The 23,766-nt window shown below is 38.3% G+C and overlaps 1 pseudogene; it reads left to right on the forward strand.

Moving 5' to 3' along the window:
• Positions 1-15,211: 15,211 nt before the first annotated feature.
• LOC123233870 lies at positions 15,212-17,171 on the forward strand (annotated as a pseudogene).
• The last annotated feature ends 6,595 nt before the right edge of the window (positions 17,172-23,766 follow it).

Below are 23,766 nucleotides of genomic sequence, written 5' to 3' on the forward strand. Positions count from 1 at the left end.
AATACAAAGATATATAATTTCCAGATAGGTCATGTCCCTGGTTTGGGAAGTTGGAAGAGTCACTGACTTTTGTGATAGAAGACCTAAATTCCAATCCCACCCCTGAGGCATATTCCATTTGGGACCCTTTCTGGCTTTAGTTTCTTGATTTGTAAAATGATGGGCTTGAACTTCATGGTCTCCAAGGTCCCTTATAGCTCTAAGCCTATAATCTTGTGAAAAGCAAATGTTTTCTTGTTCTTTAGGCCTTGACCAAAAATCATAGAGTCATAGATCATTAAAGCTGTAAAGGACTTTAGAGATCATCTATTTGAATCCTCCATTTTCATAGATGAAGAAATTAAAGCCCAGCGAGGGATCACAGGGCTATGACCCTGGGGCAGCCACTTAATCCCTTCATACCTCCCTTTTCTCAACTGAGACTTTGGGGCTTTTCCAGATATCATGAATGATCTATGGCCCTATGATATTTGATCAGGGACTAAAGAATAAGTGGATAATAGCTCTACCTAGCTGTACAGCTGGAAAGGCATTGAAAATCATTGAGTTTGATATACTTTTTCACAGATGTGGAAAATGAGGCAGACAGAAGAGGTTAAGCACTTTGTCCAGGGTCAACTAGTTATAACTATCTGAAGTGGGATTTAAACTCAGATATTCCCGATTCCCTGTCTAGTTAGTGCCTAATATGCCATAACATACTACCTCTGGTTTTGCAACCCATCTATGAGCAATTTTGTGTTTTGGAGAGTTCTTACATGCCTAATCTTGTGCAATCTTCAGAGCAATAGCTTGTATTTATGAAGCCCTTTATATTCACTCTCTCATTTGACTATCAGTAGGAAGTGCTGCTGTCAAATGAGATGATGGAGTACAAATATGATTATGTTAGAGAGATGGAGAGAGACTTTGCTTGAGACTCAAGCAAAGAGAATTACTGAGGCCAACACAACTCATTAGCAGGAGAGCCACAAGTGAAAACCAGACTTTCTGCCTACAAATTGTGTTCTTTTAAGTCTACTTTACTTTCAGAGTTCCTTTCTACCTTAGAAGAGTTCAGAGTTGAGTTGTGGAGACAAGACAAATACACATTAAGCAATAGAGATTAGCATAGGTTGGAATTCCCTTCCAACTCTAAACCAGCATTTCCAAAAAACTTTACTGCAATGCTTCTGCGGTATAGAGTTGAACAAGGGTCCTTGAAAGCTATGTCAGTGGATGGCTTCAGAAAAACAGGGGAAGACTGATATGAGATGATGGAAACCAAAGTGAGCGGAAGTAGGAGAACATTGTGCACAGTAACAGCAATATTGTAAAGATGGATGATCAACTGGGAAAGACTTAGCTACTTTAATTATACAATGGTCCACAACAATGCCAGACCATCTCCAGAGAAAGAGATACACATGGAAAGAGAACTAATGAACTCTGAGTGCAGATGGAAGCATATTTTTTTCTCACTATATTTCTCTTGTTTTGTTTTTGTTTTTTGGCAACATGGCTAATGTGAAAATATGTTTTGCCTAACTTTATATGTTTAATGAGTATTGCATTTCTTGCCTTCTCAATGGGTGGGGAAGTAGAGAGAGGGAGGGAGAGAATTTGGAACTGAAAATAAAAATAAAAAGAAGAAAGTTGTGTCAGTGAACTGTAAGCTTTGGCAGATACAGTCTTTGTGACAGTCCCAATGACAGATTGTTGTCTGTTGTGTCTCTTGTCTGGCTCTGGTAGTTTGCAGCTAAGTTTAAAGGGACTTTTCAATGGGCTGGCTACTTGGAATTGAATCTTTTAGCCACAGCTACACATGAACAAAAGAAAAGTTTAAAATGTCTCTTGGCCTCTTGTGGCTCCTTTATATTTTAATGGTGGTAGAGTAACAGAAAGAGGGGCAACAAGTGTTAGGAATCACATACTTTTTTTGGTCATTTATAAATATGATATTTATAGGTAAATATAAAAATTTTGTCATTTATAAATATAAATGTATATACACTTAATGTATGATTGACATCCAATGATCAACTAATAGACATAGAATGGGAAGAACTGAATCCATTGACACTGACATTCTCATCACCATTACAAGAATTAAACCAAAAGGAAATGGAGATAAATGGAAGGATGACTCACAGATTCTGCTTAGAGAGAAGAATAATAAAGTTGGCAGATTTGGTCTCATCATGTGCCTAAAAGCAATATGAAACATAATTTCAGGAAATACTTGGTCATCTTGTCTTGCAATTCTCATGATAATCATTCTCAAAAAGACCACCATGAGGATAATTTGTTTATGTACCAATAGATGTTTCTTAGAAGACTGTAGTAGTAGAGGCTTCTTGCAGAAGAATTTGAAAAGGTCTTGCAATCCAATCAATGTATACTTTGATATAGGAGTCCAGTGTGAAGATGGGTACAAGAAATAATAATGAAAAATATGATGGGAGATGTGGCTCAGGTGTGAGAAATAAAAGAGTCTGTGAGAATTTACTTTTCATATACTATATTAATTCCTATATATTAGGCAGAATTATTGTGTATTCCTGTTTCTGGGATCTGAGTCAGAGACATCATCCAGTCTGGTGCTTTTTGAATTTTCTTTGTCCTTGGGAATCCTAAGAAATGTCTTCCTTTTTAATAGAATTTAGTTAATAAATGAAGAGGAAAAGGGTTATTTTCCTGTGTATGTAACCTACCTGTGGGGAGGGGAAGGAGTGTATAGGATGATGGATCACTCCTTAATTAGCTATCACTAATTAAAGACATCTTAGAATGTTCAAGGGAGGAGCTGAATAATGAACTTCTAAAAAACTGTTTATTAAGCTGCCTGACCTAGCTCAGGGCATACCTGGTCCTGAAAGAGCCATGAAGATCCATATTATTTTACTGGTTATAATGCTGGCCTAACCAATAAACTTGCTATAATCAATAAATTCGTATTCTTACTCAAAATCAGTCTCAAGATAATTTTAATTGTAACAAGGCTTGTAGATAACTCATATGTCTCAATGCCTGTATATAATGGACTTACATCTAAAAGAGAGGCAGGAAACTTTCAATATGGAAAGTGCCAAATAAAAACACAAAAAGAGAAATTGACCACATAATTAAACAAACTGGGAAAATATTAGAAGAAGCTGTCTTTCTATAGTCAGAACACTGAATAATTAGAACATAGGTCAATTAAATAGTTAGATCAAATCAGTATTACATCAGATGTCTTGAAATGAGAAAAAAACAAAATTATAACTACTTCAATCTGATCTATTCAAACCAATGATGTCTAAGAGTGGGAAGTGGAAAAAAGGGAAAAGATAATGACTTTGATTATTACCATTTCCTTTGAAAGTTTTACTAGTATACAGTAGTCAGCATAATAGTAAGTCCAAAAGAACTTATGAACTGCCTTAAGCAGGAGGCACTTCAATTCTTGAAAAGCAGAGAGACATTGCAGAAAAGGGCAACACTGGTTTGAAATAGAAAGTCATTTAAAAGTTATTACATTGCTTCATAAAAGATAATCACTTTGTAAAACATTTTAAAAAAGCAATGGAAGTGAAAATAAGTCTGAAGATGGCAGCAAGATGGGTGTAATTATAGATGTATTGGACAGGATAAATATCATCTTATTCTATCCTAATATATATATATGTATATATATTTAATAAAAACCTTTACCTTCTGCTTAGAACCAATATTGGTTCTAAGTCAGAAGAATAGTAAGGAGTAGGCAATGGGGGTTAAGTGACTTGCCCAGGGTCACATAGCTAGGAAATGTCTGAGGTAGATTTGAACCCAGCGTCTCCCATCTCCCATCTCTCCCATTGAAAGCCTGGCTCTCAGTTCACTGTACTCATCTTACTAGATTCAAGTAAAATTTCAAGTTAGGTGGCTCAGTGGCCTGGCCATTACTAGGAATTTGCTAACCTTGACACAGATATCAAGTGACTTTATGGAAGTTTTCATAGAGAGTGGAAGAAAAGTAGGTAAAAAGACAAATTTGATCTCAGATACTCTTTTTTGTTGTGGCTAGATACAGCTATGGGTCTTGTTTTTGAGAGTTAAAATAGTACTGAAGTTGTAGGCTGACTCACAAAATCGCACTGGTTGTCATAATTCAGTAGAGAGGCAGTTGATGACAGTAGCAGCTCAGTAGAGAAATAGCCCAGAAGTAACTGAACAAGTGTCCCCAAAGTCAAATTTTCTAGTTCATTTTACTACTTTGCTTCTTTCTTAATGGGAAAATCCTTTAAGACCCACCTGATATTTGGTTTGGGGGTGAATAAATTCCCCTCTCCTCCCATCATGTCCCTCGGGGCTAATATCAGAGCCTTTCAGATCATTCTGTTGTTGTTGAGTCATTTTCAGTCTTATTTGACTCTGTGACTTCTTTCTTGGCAAAGATACTAGAGTGGTTTGCCATTTCCTTCTCCAGGTCATTTGACAGATGAGGAAACTGAGGCAAACAAGGTTAAATGATCCATCCAGGAATCCATAGCTAGTAAGTGTCTGGGGCTTAGATGTGAACTCAGGTCTACCTGACTTCAGCCCAGTGCTTTATTGATTGTACCACCTAGCTGCCCATGCACTCTAGAGCTTTATTTAGCAAAGCTGCAAGCAGCTAGGTAGCTCAGTGGAAAGAGCTCCTAAATCAACAACTTTCTTATCATACATCTCTAGAAGTTATTAATTCCATAAGTTATTAGTCCCAATTGGGTCACATCATTCTAAGAGTATTCACAGGAATAACTTTTTTTTAAATAAAGATACTTTATTTTACCAATTACAAGTAATAAATTTCTATGTAAGTTTTCCAAAGTTATATGATCCAAATTGTCTACTTCCTGCTTTCCAGAGCTGGCAAGCAATTTGATCTTGTTTATACATGTATTATCAAGACATACATAGATGGAAAATGGAACAAATTTGTCAGTATATTTTTAAGTCTGTTTTATTCATCACTGCCAAATAACTACTCCACTTTGAACTTAACAAGTCAATAACTGTTGTGCCACACAAATGAATTGAAAAAGCTATTAAGAATATGAAGCTCTGAAGATTAGACAGACTAGACCAAATATAAAATGGAGCAATCTGTACTGGAAGTGATATAGTCTAGTCCAAGGAGGGAATCATACTTCATATCAAAAGAATAGTAAAAAATGATCTATTATATTATTACCCCCCAAAAGTAATTAGGAGAACATCAATTACTATAACCAATATATCTACTTTCTTATTTTATATGATTTTCATGAGAATCATCTTGTCACAGAACCAATCCTTGTTGAAAATATTAGAAGGGAAAAAACAAGTTTCTGGAAAAGGTTTTCTAGAATAGCCTGTATTTTTCTTTGAGGGGAGGATTGACTGAAAGGTGAAAAGGACATAAAATCCTGCTGTGCATATTGTGTGTTGATTACAGAAAGGCATTTGACACTTGCAGGGTAAAATGCAGCCTTAATGGCTCTCATCCATCAAGGGGCCTCCCAAGCAAATGTTAAGTCACAATGTCTTAACTGTTAAAATCCATAACTTTTTCTTAGTCCTCATTCCATTTGATTTTTCTGCAGCTTTTTATTTTGCTGACCATACTGCCAACCAGCCCCATACTGGGACAATCTCTTTTCTTGGCTTTGCTTTTTCTTGGCATGACTCCTTCTCAATATCCTTTGTTGAATTATCATTCTTCTCTACACCATATGTGGCCATCCCCAAGGCTCTGTCCTTGGCCTTCTTCTTTCTGTATATTCTCTCCTTTGCTGATCTAGGTAGCTAGATGGTGCTGGATTTGGAGTCAGGAAGACCTGAATTAAAATCCTGCCTTACCTGTGTGACTAGGGGAAAATCCCTTAAACTCTGTATACCTCAGTTTTCTCATCTGTAAAGCTAGTCAATAAACATCTTTTTAGTATCAACCTTGTGTCAGGCATTGGGTTAAATGCTGAAGATATAAAAGCAAAGGATAGTCTCTGCCCTGAAGGAGCTCCTGATCAGATGTAAGAGACAGCATGTAAACAGCTACATACAAATAAGCTATATATAGGATAAATAGGAAATGATTAACAGAGAGAAAGTACTAGAATTAAGAGGGATTGGGAAAGGCTTTCTATAGAAGGTGGGATAGTGCATACCTCCTGGGGTAGTTGTGAAGATCAAATAAGACAATAATTGCAGACCTAAAAGAGCTGTGTATGTAAATTTTATCTATTATTATTATCTCATCAGATCCCATGGGTTTCAAGTATAATCTTTATGCAAATGACTCTCAAATCTATAAAACTAAACCCTAATACCTCTCCTGAATTTCAGTTCTGCACTATTTGTTGCTTGCTAAAGGCTTCCATTTAGTTATACTGAGAACAACTCAAACTTATGTCCAATATGAAATATTTCTCCCTGACATATCCCATTTGCAGATTTTCTTACTTATCTTGAGGCCACTTTCACCTTTCCTACCACATAGATTCACAACATTGGAGGGAGCCTCAGTTCTTCCCTCCTCTTTTTTCCCAAATGTAACCAAATGTCAACTCCTGTTAATTCTATTTCCCTAACTATCCTTTCCCTTCCTTTCCCTTCCCTTCCCTTCCCTTCCCTTCCCTTCCCTTCCTTCCCTGGATTCAGTGAACGACCTTGGTATCTTTGATGCCTGACCAAATTCTAAGTGCTCCACAGCACCTACTTTAGCTCCCTTCATGGTCAATGGAACAAATGATTCTCATCTGCCCATTATACCAGGAGATGCCTTTGAATGTGTGGAGCAGATACTTCCTCACTCACCAACCAGTTTACAGCCCATTGGTTGCTCTCAAGCTGGTTTAGCTCCACAAACTGAGATGGTTTACTGGGTTGTGGCACCTGCACATGCTATAGCATCTTTGAGGTACTGATGGAGTGGACACCAAAGGCAGATGAGCCGCCCTGAAAAGGCTAGGCCTCTTAGAACATCTCTTACATCCCCCTCTCCCCTTGGTACTCTTTTGAAAGTACTTTATATTATTCAGTATATACTTTGCCCAGATTCTATTCCCTCCTTTCTTCTCCCCACCCCTCACCCCCTATGAAGTTCCTTAGAGCAGAGATTATTTGGGTTTTGTCTTTGCATCTCCCAGCACCTAGTACAGTGTTCTGCCTAATGAATGTTGAATTGAATTAAAGGTCTTTGAGCAGGTCAGGCCTCCACCAAATACAGGCTTCTTTCTCCTGTTGTTATAGAAACAATTCAAATTCTCTCTCTCTCTCCCTCAGCTCATGGCTTCTGTGGTTTGCTTACAAACTTTGGGGTCAGGCTGACATTGTTGGTACAGCGTGGTACACAAAGAGAGCCAAAGCATCGTCATGGAAAGAACTGTAGTCTTGAAGTCACAAGAGACTCAGTTTCAAATATCAGCTCTCACATTTGCTAGTTACTTGAGCAAGTAAATACAAGTCATTTAACCACTCTGAGCCTCAGTTGCCTCATTTAAGAAATGGGGATAATAATAGTTATTCTTTGTATCCTTCTTTGCAGGATGGTTGTGAGAAAAATCCTTTGCAAATCTTAAAACAATTAAACAACAAGAATTTCTTGAGTGCCTGCTAGAATATGTGCCTAGTGGGGCACTATAGATTAAGGATAAAGGAAACAGTCCTATGTAAATATGAGCTGTTACAGTAAAAAAGAGTTGTTCAGTTGTGTCTGCCTGGGTTCCTTTTGGGCTTTTTCTTGGCAAAGATCTTAGAATAGTTTGCCATTTCCTTCTCCAGCTCATTTTAAAGATGAGGAAACTGAGACAAATATAGTTAGGTGACTTGCCCAAAATTCTCACAGCTAGGAAGTATCTGAAGATAGATTTGAACTCAAATCTTCCTGATTCCAGATCACGTATTCTAAGATCCTTTGTGCCACCTAGCTGTCCAACTTTTAATCAGGGGATATTTAATTCCTGCTTTCAATATTTTCCTATCTAGGTTATTTAGACCAATATGCTTTATCTCTCTGAGCTTCAGTTTACTCATCTGTGATATGGGGAATAATAATTCTTGAACAACTTGCCACATAGCTGTGTTATGAATAAAGCCACAAATGATTATAGAGGTGTAGGTTTTCCTTATTATGAAGTGAGGATCAAAACAAATTCTCTTATCACCTCACTCCAAGCCCTAAGGTTTCTAGCATAGATATTTCTTTATTTAAAACAGTAATATTAGCTTTAGCTCGCTGGGAAAGAATGCCATAGTGGTGGGACGGGGTTGGGCAGAGCATGGGTTGGAAACAAGGATATGGTGGGGTAAGCAGGTCATTTAAACATGTTTGGCTAAAGGAGACAGTAATTGTTGCATCTACAAATGAGGTAATTATTTCCCATAGGAGACACACCCTGGGAGGGAAACCCAGGGCTTGGGAGAGGTGCACAGGTTCCCTTCTCCCCATTTTCTAGCTTAGATCTGTTAGGATGTGTAATGGAGGGTTACCAGGGATGTTAACTATTACTATTTGTGGGTTCATACTGGGGTGAGAGAGACAGGAATGACAGATGAACAGGACCCAACAAGGTAGGGAGACCAAGTTTAACTACTAGGAGGTTACAGTTACTGGAAATGGCAGTTAGGCTCCAACAGTCACTCAGCCCACCTAGGCAAGGGCCTATGGAACCAGCAGGCAAAAGGCAAAGGTTTATAACAGTTTTTAATCAGGGACTACAAGATAAAGGATGGGAATTGAGATTCTACACTTACAAGCTAAGGGCAAACCACAGGGACAGGGAAAGGACTTGATTACACTAAATTAAGACCTAAGCATAACAGGGCCCAGGGAAAAGCAGGACAGGAGTGAGTATCCTCACAACAGTAGTGTTCAGCTTCACTCCAGTGATGTTTCTGCTCCTCCCAGACCACCAGTTGCACTCTTTCAGGTGGGTAGATTCTGGGAGCTGACCCAGCCCAAGTTGACCTGCAAGTCATTGATGCAAGGATTTAGCAGTCTCTACCAAAATCTCCCACAAGTAGGTGACGGTCTTTCCACAGGATCACTGGTAAATCTGATGTCTCCTAGTTGTCAGTTGCTGCTTGCTCCAACCACTATGGAGTCTCTCTCAGTGAGCAAGAAACACACTTCCTGCTTCTTCATTTCATCTTGGAATTCGCCAGCCCTTCCTGCTAGGTCCAACACTAATACTAAATTAATAACTAAATAATCCTCACAACAGTTCTCCCCCTTTGCACAAAGCCAAAATTAACAAAATTTTGGTATCTGTGCACTACAAACTAAACTAAAATTCTAACCCCAAATAACAAACAACCTACACTAACTCTATTCTATCTAACTCTATCCTACTCTACCCTACACTAGGGATTTTAACAAGGAAAGGTAAAATGATAAATACATCGGACAGTAACATAGCTCAAAGCACAAAGCAACAAGTAACAATGCAAAATTTCCCAAAAAAATCAACAAAATCAACAGCAAATATGAAATATCAACACAAAAGTCAAAACAAACATCAAACATAACTCCTATTCTAATACAGAAATATCCTACTAACTAAAAAATGCAAACAATTTTGAAAAATACATTTTAACACAACATTGCATAAGTACATCAAAATTAAAACCAAACATTAAACCCACTTATGCAAATTACATCTAAATTTTTGCAACTCAATTATATCAAATTATTCACAAAATTTACAGTTATATACATATACATATGATACACACACACAACATATACATAATATATACACGTATGATATACATATATGTACACATAACACATACATATCAACTATACATATGTACACCCTCTACATATATACAATACTTACACTATAATACAATTTACAATATACACATACTATTTACACAACTATTTACATTATTTTGTGATATGTGATCAGCAGTTTGTTATATGTTCTTCATGTAATGCAGTTTTGTTATGCTTGTTGTATCTGCACTGTAATGTACATTAGTACTTTATCTTATCCTCTAACCTAATCTAATACTATATCTATTTCACTAAACTATTCTAAACTACCCCTATGATATTAGTATATTAGTCTAGCTACATCTACCTAAATAACTAGCTAATCTTTATTATTAACTACCTTTCCTTTGTTAGTACTTACTTATCCTATAGCTAAGTCTAATTTTGTTAGTATTTATACATTGTTTCATTCCATAAGGAACACAATGTATCCTAACATGTTTGTGTTGTATGTATCTGATTTGTTATGTTGGTTCTTTGCTATATTGTGTTGCAACATGTTACTGATGGATGTATGATAGCTACAAAACTCCAGATCTCCTGCAGATCTCCTTTCTCCTTATGATCTTCCATTCCTCAAGGAAATCTCCTCTTCTCTCCATTTTTCCTCTTCTTCTCTTCTCCATCGAAGTTCTTGATAGTTTTATGTGCAATGTTGAATGCATATGAGTATGTAGTGATACTATTTACATTACCCAAAATACTTCCAAACCATTTAATACAAATTGTCCATGATTAATCCTCTTCTTTAAGAAAATCCTTGAAAATGAAATTTTATCAGTTCAATTCATAAGTTCATCCATCTTAATACAAAGTCCATAAATCCTGTATCCTGAATCCTCTTCATCCATGTCATTTTCCATCTGAACATCCTCTTCCGCTGGAATGGTCCTCTCCTTACTGAACTTTCTGACTGCAGACGCTAATTGACTGAAGATCTCAAATTACACAATTTCTTCTTCTTCTTCATTATTAATAATCTCTACATTTTCATTATCTAATCCATGTGCTAATTTAATACGCGAACAATGATACCACGAATTTCTACCTAAAACTTTTACAGAAGATGGTGAAGCTAATACAACTGTATAAGGACCTACCCAATTTTGTTCTGTTGCTGATGTTTTGGCAAATTTTTTCACATAGACCATATCACCTGGTTGAAAATTATGAAGAGAATAATCCAATGGACCAGATTGAATTAACACTCCCATATCTTGTAATTCTCTTAGCCTCTACTGTAAAGCACTTAAATATGAAGCAATTTGGCAATCACCTCCTAAGAGTGATGCCTAAACAGCCTTACAAGTTTTTGCTTGCAGTGGAGCATGTCCAAAGAGCATCTCATACAATGATATATGTAGATCTGCTCTTAGCCTCGTACATAGGTAAAACAAAGCTGTGGGAAGAATATCTGTTCATTTAAGATGAATTTCAGCACAGAGTTTTCCAACCATAGTCTTGAGTTCCCTATTCATATGTTCCACTTGACCTGAACTCTGTGGATGATAAGGAACATGATATTTAAGTGTTATTCCTAGATTCTCATAGACTCTTCTAAGGATATCCTGAGTGAAATGAGATCCCTTATCTGAATCTATGGTTAAAGATACACCAAATCTAGGTACAATTTCCTTGAGTAACACTCTTCACCACAAAACTAGCTGTGTTGGTATTTGATGGAAAAGCTTCAGGCCATTTAGTTAGTCTATCAACGATCACAAGACAATACTTGTATCTTCCAGCTTTAGGCATACAGATATAATCAATCTGTAAACTCTCAAATGGACAATATGCTAAAGGCCTACCATCCAAACCTTTCTTTTTGAATGCACTTTTATTGAACTTTTGGCAGACTGAACAACTATTGCAGATCTTATTTGTAACAGTACTTATTCCAGGAGCAACCCATTCTCTCTTGATGGAATCCACAACAGCTTGTGTATCAAAATGACCTTTTGTGTGAATGGCTTGACACAAATAGGTATACAAATCTTTTGGTAATAATGGTCTTCCTGTATCAGTAATCCATATCCCATGTTCTTTCCTAGCTCCAAATTTATCCTTCCATTTCTGGATATCTGAGTCTACATAAGCTTTCTCTAGACCATCAAAATCAATAAAAGTTAAATTCATTACATAAATTGGAGCATTCTGGGCTGCATACTTCTCAGTGATATCAGCTCTGCGATTTCCTTTAGAGACTGAATCTCTACCACGAGTATGACTCCGACAATGAATTACTGCCAGCTGTTTTGGCTTTTGGATTGCTTCTAACAACTCAGTTATTATTCCTGCATGAGCTATTGGTTTTCCCAATGCAGTAATAAAACCTCATTGTTTCCAGATCGTTCCTGTTGCATGGCAAACAGAAAATGCATACCAAGAGTCCGTGTAAATATTTACACTTTTACCTTCAGCTAGAAGACATGCTTGCTTCAATGCCACCAATTCCGCACCCTGAGCATTAAGATTACTAGGTAATGAGCCATACCATAGTGTCTCAAATTCTGTGACAACTGCAGCACCAGTACACCTGATTCCATTACATAAATATGATGATCCATCTGTGAATAACACCAAGTCTGGATTTTCGAGTGGAGTGTCTTTTAAATCCATCTTAGGCATATCCACAAGATCTACTACCTCAACACATTCATGCAATGGCTCACCGTTCTTTGGTAAATCAGGAAGAAGAGTAGCTGGATTAAGTATGCTACATCTCTTCAATTGGATGTTCTCACTAACCAAAAGAATAATTTCATACTTAGATATTTATTGATCTGAATATGCTTGAGTACAAAACTTCCTCATTAGTGCTTCTATCTGATGTGAACAATAGACAGTTAAAGGACATCCCAAAACTAGATCAGCTGACTTCTGGACTAACACAGCTGCTGCTGCTACCCACCTTAGACAGGGTATTGTCCCTGCAGCTATGGGATCTAATTGACAGCTGTAATACCCAATTGGACAATAACTTGGTCCTAAAGTCTGTGTCAGCACACCAGAAGCTATACTCTTTGTTTCATTGACAAACAGCTGAAAAGGTTTCTCATAATCTGGGATTCCTAATGCAGGTGCAGATAGAATTGCTTCTTTCAGCTTATCCAAGGCTAAGCAAAGTTCAGGCTTTAGTTTCAGAGGTTCTGGTTCTGTATTCCTGGTCAGATCTGTCAAACACTTAGTGATCTCACTATATCCAGGAATCCATTGTCTACAGAAACAAATAGCTCCAAGAATAGCTGTAAGTTGTTTTTTGGTTTTAGGTGTACTCAATTTCTGTATGTCAGCTATTCTCTTTTGTGTAATACTTCTGGAACCCTCTGATAACACGAATCCAAGATATTGCACCCGGGGTAAAACCCATTGTAATTTTGCCTTGGAGATTTTATGTCCTCGTTTATATAATACAATCAAAAGAATCTTGCTATCCCTAAGACACACCTTTGCATTTGAGGATGCCAAAAGAATATCATCCACAAAATGCACCAATTTACTCTCTTTAAATTTAATTGTTTTCAGATCTCTATTTAGAATCTGAGAGAACTGGCTAGGTGCATCGGTATACCCCTGTGGGAGACAAGTCTTCTTTGAGTCTTCTCCCAAGTGAAAGCAAAGATTTTTTGAGAATCCTTGTGAATTGGTATTGAGAAAAATGCAGAACATACATCTACCACAGTGAAATATCTAGCCTGACTTGGAATAGAAGAAATTATAGCAGCTGGACTTGGAGCAACTGGATGTGTTTTGATGACATAATCATTTACCGCTCTTAGATCTTGAATAAATCGGTAAACAGGTCGGCCATTTTCATCCAGTTTTGGCTTCTTTATAGGCAAAATCGGTGTATTGTACTCAGAAAAGCATGATATTATTATCCCTTGTTGGATTAGGGACTCAATAATCAGGCATATACCATCTATTGCCTCCTTAGTCAAGGATATTGAGGCACACAAGGAACTGGTCCTTCCTTTGTCCTCACCCTGACTGGAGTAGCTGATTTTAGCAACCTAACATCTGTGGATGATCTTGACCACAGATGGTCCAAACCTTCCACCCAGATTCCTTCTCTTAATCTTGCTGAGCCCAAAGGCAGATGAGGTTCCTTTGGAGACCAAGGAAAGGGAATCTAGGATTAGCCGCCAACCATATTTTGGATAAACTGAAATGGAGGCGTGGTAAAGGGAAGGTAATAAAATCTAGCTTCTTGGGAACTTGATGGATGATTTAAATCACAACCCCATGCTGAATCGAGCCAGAGTCTGGGTTCAGAGCCATGGAATATAGGAATGGAAAGGGCAACTGAATCATGAAATTTTGAATGTTAGATCTGGGAAGAGTTTTAGAATTATAGAAATTAGAAAGCCAGAGATATAAGGGGCTTTGAAGTCATAGACCTTAATTTTTTAGAAAAAATTAATGGCAGAACTCAATTCTAACTCATAACAACATTTTCCTGACCCTTTATTAACTTTTTAGCTTTTGGCTTTCACCATTCTTTGAGTTACAAATTTGTGGGGTCTTTGCTAAGGTTAAGATTCCAGTCCTAACATTAGTGCATTGCTGGTAGAGTTGTGAATTGATCCAACCATTCTGGATGGCAATTTGGAACTATGCCCAAAGGGCTATAAAAGACTGTCTGCCCTTTGACCCAGACATACCACTGTTGGGTTTATACCCCAAAGAGATCATAGGGAAAAAGACTTGTACAAAAATATTTATAGCCACACTCTGTGGTGGCCAAAAATTGGAAAATGAGGGGATGCCCTTCGATTGGGGAATGGCTAAACAAATTGTAGTATCTGTTGGTGATGGAATACTATTGTGCTCAAAGGAATAATAAACTGGAGGAATTCCATGTCAACTGGAACAACCTCCAGTAACTGAGGCAGATTGAAAGGAGGAGAACCAGGAGAACATTGTACACAGAGACTGACACACTGTGGTACAATCGAATGTAATGGACTTCTCTATTAGCAGCAATGCAAGGATCCAGGACAATTCTGAGGGACTTATGAGAAAGAACACTAGCCACATCCAGAGGAAGAACCATGGGAGTAGAAACATAGAAGAAAAACAACTGCTTGAACACATGGGTTTGTGGGGCTATGATTGGGGATGTAGACTCTAAATGATCACCCTAATGCTATTATCAATAATATGGAAATAGGTCTTGATCAATGACACATGTGAAACCCAGTGGAACTGCACTTCAGCTGTGGGGGTGGTGGTTTGGGGGGAGGAAAATAACATGAATCATGTAACCATGGAAAAATATTCTAAATTAATTAATTAAATAAAAATTTTCAATAAAAAAAATTCCAGTCCCAACAAGGAAGATTAAGATTTTGTCTCTTTAAGAGACACTGAGACCCTCACTCCTATCTTTACTGCGCTGCAATCTGGGAGCACCCCACTCCTTCCCCACCTTCTGCCGTCATTCTGTCAGCTTCTCCTCCTGCCATGGCCAACAAGGAAGCAGCCTTTGATGATGCTGTAGAAGAATGAGTGATCAACAAGGAGTATAAAATACGGGAAAAAATACTCCTTTTCTCTATGACTTAGTGATGACCCATGCCCTAAAATGGCCTAGCCTGCCTGCACAGTAGCTTCTAGATGTAACAAGACCCAAAGGGAAAGATTTCAGCATGCATCAACTTGTCCTGGGTACACACACATCCGATGTATAGAATCATCTTGTGATAGTGTAAGAAGGAGATTTTAGGTATTTTATAGATATAATACCTAAAGCTAGGTATTATATCTATAAAATATAAAGTATGGCCGCCAGGAATCAACAATTCAGGTTGATTCCGTAATTAAATTAGACCCAAGTCAGGATAGGGTTTAAGGTAGTTTATTTATAGTTAGGAGGGTAAAAGGTAGGGAAATAGAGTGAGGGAGAGACTAGTCCAGGCCTGCAGAGGCCTGGACGGAGAGAGAAGGTTAGAAGGCTAAATAAATGAGGCTACAAGTCACAAGGCCTAGTAATCAGATAGGCTAGAACCTACTTAAAGTTGAGTTTGGAAATGCCAAGCTAGGCCCAAGGAAGTCAGCCTAACTTACCCACATGACAATTCAGAGTGGAAGCGGCCTGTGGTCTCACCTGACTACCTGCAGCACCAAGTTCAAAGCGGGAACTCCCTAACAGGAAGTAACCAACATACTTAAAGAGAAAGTGTCTTTCATCACTTCCCGTGGGTCCACCTCTAATTCAAGTGGACAAATGGCAGCCTCTGCACTGATTTGGACTGCCCAAAGAGCAGTCCCTTGTTCTTGATTTGTTACTTATTGTCACGTGTGGGTAACTCATCTTCCCTCCCTACTAAGGGAGGTGGGGATGATATCATCTCTATGCCTAGGGTAAGTAGAGTTTGACTATGAATGGGCTAGAGCTAATTCTATTTACACAATAGCCAGTGTGTAGCTCCCCAGTAATGATGCTCAGTTTGATACCTCTCACTATGATAGTGAGAAAGGAGAATTTGGAGGCTTTGGTTCAGTTAGTGGGAAAATTGAAATTAAAATCAAGATTAACCATGAAGGAGAAGTCAACAGGCCCATTATATGTCCCAGAATCCTTGCATCATTGCAACAAAGACTCCATCCAGGAGTCTTATTTTTGACTACACCAAGCACCCTTCAAAACCCTTCTGGGAAGTGTAACCCAGACTTGCGACTCTATGGAAGTCAAAAGGAGGGCTATGGGTTGCCGTGGAACCCAAATCTCAGTGGATACTTGCTTAGTGCATCAGATGACCATACCAGCTACTTGTGGGACATCAGTGCTGTTCCAAAGGAAGGCAAAGACCATATTCACAGGACACACAGCAGTAGTCAAAGATGTTTCTTGGCACCTCCTCCATGAATCTCTCTTTGGATCAGTTACTGATGATCAGAAGGTTATGATCTGGGATATACAGTCAAACAAGCCTTCTAAACCAAGCCACTCAGTGGATGCTCACACTGCCGAAGTAAATTATCTTTCTTTTAATCCTTATAGTGAGTTCATTCTTGCCACAAGATCAACTGATAAGAAGTTGCATTGTGGGATCTTAGAAATCTGAAATTGAAGTTGTATTCCTTTGAGTCAAATAAAGACAAAATATTCCAGGTTCTGTTGTCTCCTCCCAATGAAACTATGTTGGGTTCCAGTGGCTCTGACTGAAGGCTGAATGTCTGGGAGTTGAGTAGAATTGGGAAAGAGCAGTCCCCAGAAGATGCAGAAGATGGCCCACCAGAATTGTTGTTTATTCATGGTGGCCACACTGCCAAAATATCTGATTTCTCCTGGAACCCAAATGAACCGTGGGTTATTTGTTCTGTATCAGAAGACAATACTATGCGAGTCTGGCAGATGGATGAGAACATATACAAAGATGAAGACCCTGAAGGAAGTGTGGATCCACACACCCATATTTAAGTTTTTCTTCCAAGAACTTTTTGTAAGCAAATCCAGCTCAAAAATCTGATTTTAGCCACAGAAAATGTACCATGAGTGTTTTTTTTTTTAACCCTTGTATTTCGGTGTATTGTCTCATAGGTGGAAGATTGGTAAGGGTGGGCAATGGGGGTCAAGTGACTTGCCCAGGGTCACACAGCTGGGAAGTGGCTGAGGCCAGGTTTGAACCTAGGACCTCCTGTCTCTAGGCTTGACTCTCACTCCACTGAGCTACCCAGCTGCCCCCAACCATGAGTGTTTTAATTTTCTTCCTAAACTATAAATGCAGTTTTCCAGGCTAATTTAACTAAAATTAGGATGGGATAGGATTTCTATCTAAGTGAGAAGTCTGAGCCACTGAGGTATTACCTTGTAAGATGTCTGAATTGTTTCCCTTGTTTATAGAGAAATTCAAAGGCTAAAATTGGCCTGGCTAACCTAGGCTACCTTTGATGGTTTCCTCTATAACTAGTCAAAATTTCTTAATGAAAAATTTTTTTTGTTATATTTAATTTTTCACCCCTCTAGGGACTGTTTACTCTCTTCTTCCATTTCTCATCTGATGGGAGATGGAGGGAGTGGGGTTTGGACAGACAGCCATGTGAAATGTTGTGTAGCTGTACCTGCAAAATATCCTTGTTCACCTTCTCATATAGTTTTGCTCTCTAGTATATTTCTTGAGCTATGTTTTCATATTATTTCTTTGCTTTCTATGAATTTTTGTTTTAAACTTGGGGACTACCAGGTTATAAAGAAGGTATATGTTCTTACCTGACAGATGTAACCTTGGTAGACTGCACAGTAATCTGAAAAGAGAACAATTCGTAGCTGACATATGCCTTAAAATTAATTCTGAATGGCATTTTTTCTTTTTTCCTTTCTTAAAAAAATTTTTTTTAAACAAACCCCACACAGATGGAATTAGTCCATGATCACTCATTTTCAATGATGTCTTTTGGGGTAACTTGTCCAACCAGCAGCCTGTTACTATCCATGACTAACTGTAAGTACTTATGATGGAATAAATTGTTTTTCTACAGAAGAAAAAAAAGAGACACTGAAAAATAATGAAAACAATGAATAATAACCCACATAGGACATTTGAAGGGCAATAAAAAGGGGTATGGTGGATATGGGTAGGTTTAAATCCAGCTTTGAATACTTCCTGACCCCATTTGAGGTTTTCTTAGCAAAGACATTGGAGTGGTAGTCCAGGAATTAAGGAAGGAAGCAAGGGAACTCATGTTACCAGACTGGCAAAGGACCATGAGTCATGGGAATGGTGGAATAGAAGCATGTAAGAGTAGAAAATGCTTTCCTAAAAATTTTGGCACCTTTTAACACTAGGTGGAGAAGTAGATAGAGTTCTGGGCCTAGAGTCAGGAAGACATCTTCCTAAATTCAAATTTTTCATCAGACACCTACTAGCTCTGTGACCCTGGGCAAGTCACTTAACCCTGTTTGTCTCAGTTTCCTCATCTATAAAATGAGTTGGAGAAGGACATGGCTGTGTGATCTTGGGCAAGTCACTTAGACTGTATACTTGAGGTATAGCTTGCTGGCTCAGTGGATGTAATGAGGGTTTTAGGACAGATGAGTTGGAATGGACTGTAGTTATCTGAAACTAAGTACATGTTAGAGGAAGCTATTGCTAAGTGGTTAGAGCACTAGAGTCAGGAAGACCCAAATTCACATCCAGCCTCAGACACTTCCTAGTTGTGTGACCCTGAGCAAGTCACTTGACCTCTGATTGCCTAACAAATTTCTTCACTGGAGAAGGAAATGGCAAACCATTGCAATTATCTTTGCCAAGATAATCCCATGGATAGCTATGGTCCACAAGAAAAGTTGGACATGACATTAATTAAACAACAACTTTGGTTCTATATTGTTATATTGAATCTCTGGGAGCTTGAAGTTCACTTTTGATTGACAGATGAGTCAGTTGGATAGAATGTTCCCAGAGAGGCATGCGGGATGCAGGAGGGGGCAGTTGAGAACCCTGGGAGAGGTTCTGGGGTCTTTTTCCTGTCCGGAGGCTAGAGATCGGTGTGGATCCTGGTCTTGGAGATAGAGAGTTGCAAACACTACCTGCAAGGTCCTCCTGTGTTCCCTGTACCATTATCAACTTGTACTTGACCACCATCTCTGTGTCTACTGCCCCTAGATATTAGGAGTTTCATCATCTTAGTTATCTAGGTTTCCCAGGGCCCGGGAGGGATCAGGGAAGTGGGCAGGAGGCGAAGAAGAAGGTGGAAAGGGTGGATGTATCTCAACTGTTAAGGCTTAAGATCTACAGAAGAAGAAGCTGAAGATTTCCCAGCAGTTTACCTACTCTGGTTTAGCCGTGGCCAGGCTGGACCAGAGGGAAGCTATCATTTGATTCTTCATTGTCTGCAGTTAGAGATTCATTAGTAGCAATTTAAGTAGGGTCTCCTAATACCTCAATCCTTTACCATTATCCTTCTTGCCAAATATATTTAAAGTTTAAAGTATCTTCCTAAATTGGTTTCAAAAGCTTATTTTGGGAAGGGAGCCAACGCAGTCAGATTACCAACGTTACCCCAGCTGAAGAGCCCAATTTAATAGTATCAATTAACCCCAGGTGGGTCCTGAAGGGATAAACCACTTTGACCTGAAGGATCCTGCCTGGGCAACAGTTATAAAGGAGAAGTGCCATCCTATCCTCTCTGTACATCATCTTCATATACATCAAATAGAGTTAGTGACCTCCTTAAATATAACAATATCTAGGCAATTTTTCTTCATGATTTTTTGAAATGTAATGTTTAGGGGCCTTTTTTTATTCATGGCTTTCAGGTAGTCAAATAATTTTTAAGTTATCTCTCCTCGATCTATTTTTTTAAAAAAACCTTATCTCCTAGGGGCAGTTGGGTGCCTCATCGTACTAAGAGTCAGGCCTAGAGATGGGAGGTCCCTAGTTCAAATCTGGCCTCAGATACTTTTTAGCTGTGTGACCCTGGGCAAGTCACTAAACTCCCACTGCCTAGCCCTTACCACCTTCTACCTTAGAATCAATACATAGTATTGATTACTAAAGTAACTGCTAATACATAGTATTGATTCTAAGACAGAAGGTACCTTAGAATTGATACAAGTATTAGTTCCAAGGCAGAAGAGTGGTAAGGGTTAGTTAGGTAAGGGTTAGACTTGACCAATCATATAATCAGGAAGTATCTAAGGGTAGAATTGAATCCTTAATTTATTTTCCAAGTCAGTTGTTTTTCCAATTTTGATATTTCACATTTTATTCTATTTTTTCATTCTTTTCACTTTGTTTTATTCTTTCTTGATATCTCATAGAGTCATTAGCTTCCATTTGATCAATTTTAATTTTTAAGAAGTTTCCTCAGTGAAATTTTGTACTTTGAAAAAAAATTTGTTTGTTGGCTACATCAAAGTTCTGAGGTATCTCTCTTCCTTCCCCTCTCTACACCGAAGGCATCACCTGACAAATAAATAAATAATAAACAAACAAACAAACAAATAAATAATGTGTATATATATATATATATATATACACATATATATGTATATAAAATGTCTTTCGTGTTTTTATTTATCAATTCTTTCTCTGGAGGCAGACATTCACAAATTATTTTTCAACCATCAGTTTTATTGCTATTTATACTGTTCCCTTAGTTCTACTTGTTTTGCTTTTCATAATTTCAAATAGGTCTTCCCATGTTTTTTGATAACTATGACCTTCTATCTTAGTGTTAACTTTAAGACAAAAGATTAGCAAGGCCTAGGTAATCAGGGTTAAGTGACTTGCCCAGAGTAATTTAGCTAGGAAGTGCCTGAGGCCAAATTTCAACCCAGGACCTCCTGTCTCCAGGCCTGGCTCTTAATCCACTGAGCTAACTAGCTGCCCTCTGATTTAATTTTTAAAAATAATTCTTTTTGCTCTTTTAAATCTTTTTCTTTAGCTTTTCCAGGAATTCTTATTGGGCTTGTGTACTATCTGCTTTTTACTTTGTTTATAGATGATTTCATATCATTTGTCTTCTTCTGAATTTGTGTTTTTGAGCTTCCCTGTCACCACAAGATTTTTATAATCAGGTTCTTTTTCTGTTGCTTGCTCATTTTCCCAGACTATTTTTTACTTTGGACTTCATGTTAAAGTTGGGGTCTGCTTACTCCTGGAGGGGATGACTAGCCTGAGCTTCTGTAGCCAAGGCTAGGAACCTGTAGGCTTGTAGTACTTCTAAGGTGGTGTTATCTGGGGAGAGTTTTGGTTAGTCTTTTCCTGCTCTGTACTCTGGTCCTTACCCAAATAGGGCCTCTGTTCCCTTAGGACCACAGAACATAACTAGTTCTCTCTGCCTTGGGACTGTGACCTGGAACTAGGTAATGCATGAAGTAACTGCTAAAGAGTGCCCTATCCTGTGCCCAGTTTTAGCAAAGGGCCCCCTTTTAATATCTTTCTGACCTGATGTTTAGTCTTGTTTCTGTCTCCAGGCATTGAATGCTCCTGGTGCCACCAGTGCTGTTGCTGCCATTGCTTTTACCTCTAAACCAACCCCTATGCCAGTATCTGGAGACTTCCTTTTAAGTTTTTCTAAGCTGGAAAAATGAGTTTCTGTGCCCTTTTTTGGTTATGCCATTCAAAATTTCATTTGATGTATTTTTTAAAAATTGGTTAAGGGATTAAGGCCCTAGGTATCCCCTTGATTATACATATTATAAAGAATGGTTTCTTTCAGAGTGAAGGTCTGTTACTAGATAGTTATTAGGATGGGGAAAAAGAATGAAAAGAACATAATTTAAAGCATTTAAAATGCACAACAGAAACAAAAAAGTTCAGCAGGAGACAAAAAAAATTATTACCTTATTAACTTTAATATATCCTTTTTAAAAACAAACTTGGGGTCAGTTAGGTGGCTCGGTGCATAGAGGACACCTGGAGATGGGAATTTCTGGATACAACTCTGGCCTCAGACACTTCCTAGCTGTGTAACCCAGGGCAAGTCACTTAATCTGAGTTTCCTAGCTCTTACTGTTCTGCTTTAGAATAGATATTTAGTATTAATTCTAAAATGGAAGGTAAGGTAAAAATTTTTTTGACATAATAAGTTTATTGTTTTGTATACAATCTCTTTTTTGTTCTTTACATATTAGAATGTATGTTCTTGTTGATAATTTGTAAGGTCATAATAAAAACAAAAACAAGTAAAACAACACAGAGAAAGAGTACCAGACTTGATTCTGAGAAAACTGGATTCTAGTCCTGACTTTGTCATTGTCTAGCATGAACTTGGGGAAATCCTTTAAATTCTGTGGTTTTCACATTTATCATCTGCAAGTTAAGGAGTTGGTCTAGAGTAGTGATTCCCAAAGTGGGCGCTACCACCCCCTGGTGGATGCTGCAGCCATCCAGGGGAGTGGTGATGGCCACAGGTGCATTTATCTTTCTTATTAATTGCTATTAAAATTTAAAAAAAATTAATTTCCAGGGGCACTAAGTAATATTTATTTCTGGAAAGGGGGCAGTAGGCCAAAAAAATTTGGGAACCACTGGTCTATAGGATCTCTTAAGGTGGTACAATGGCTAGAGCACTGGGTCTAGAGTCAGGATGATTCACCTTTATGAGTTCAAATCCAGCCTCAGACACATAATAGCTTTGTGATCCTGGGCAAGTCACTTTAACCATCTTTGGTCAGTTTTCTCATCTGTAAAACGAGAAGCAAATGGCAAACCACTCCAAATTCTTTGCCAAGAAAACCTCAAATGGAGTCATGAAGATTTGGACACAACTGAACATGAAAGTTCCTTTCGGTTCTGTAGCAATATTCTATAATTAGCACGATACTGGCACATAGTAGGCACTTAATAAATGTTTAATCATTGATCTATGACTTATCCAAAGTTAACAGGTGCTAAGAGTTGGGTTCTGAATTGACTGCTAAGACCAAAGATCTTTTTGATGACACTATACTGCCTCTTTTTTTTTTTTAAACCCTCAACTTCTATGATTTGGCTCCTAGGTGGAAGAGTGGTAAGAGTGGGCAATGGGGGTCAAGTGACTTGCCCAGGGTCACACAGCTGGGAAGTGTCTGAGGCCGGATTTGAACATAGGACCTCCCGTTTCTAGGCCTGACTCTCAATCCACTGAGCTACCCAGCTGCCCCCCATACTGCTTCTTAAAGGCCATAGTTACCATCTGTGTGGGAAGATGGAAACATCTTAGATAAAGCCTGTCAGGACTAGGGAATGTATTCATTCATCTCTAGGATGTGGCTCCCTAGATTTTTCATTGATTTCCTGATATGGCAAAGAATTATTCTCTCCTGGCTTCTTCCCAGCACATGGGCTTTGCTGGATCAAGAGCACTGGCACTCTCTTATATGTGATTATGCAACCCCTGCCCCCCAAGAGCTCAGATTAACCTTTCACAGCTCTGGATTTTTGAAGAAACCAGTAGTCTTGTCTGATGGTCTTTGGTCTACATGGCCCTCCTGCCTGGGACTTACTTAGTGCTGAGGAAGACCCTAGAGCTTAGGTGTCTATGTTTGGATAATTTCTTTTATGAGATTATATATATATATATATATA

Source organism: Gracilinanus agilis, chromosome 2, assembly GCF_016433145.1.
Source record: "Gracilinanus agilis isolate LMUSP501 chromosome 2, AgileGrace, whole genome shotgun sequence".
Lineage (NCBI taxonomy): Eukaryota > Metazoa > Chordata > Mammalia > Didelphimorphia > Didelphidae > Gracilinanus > Gracilinanus agilis.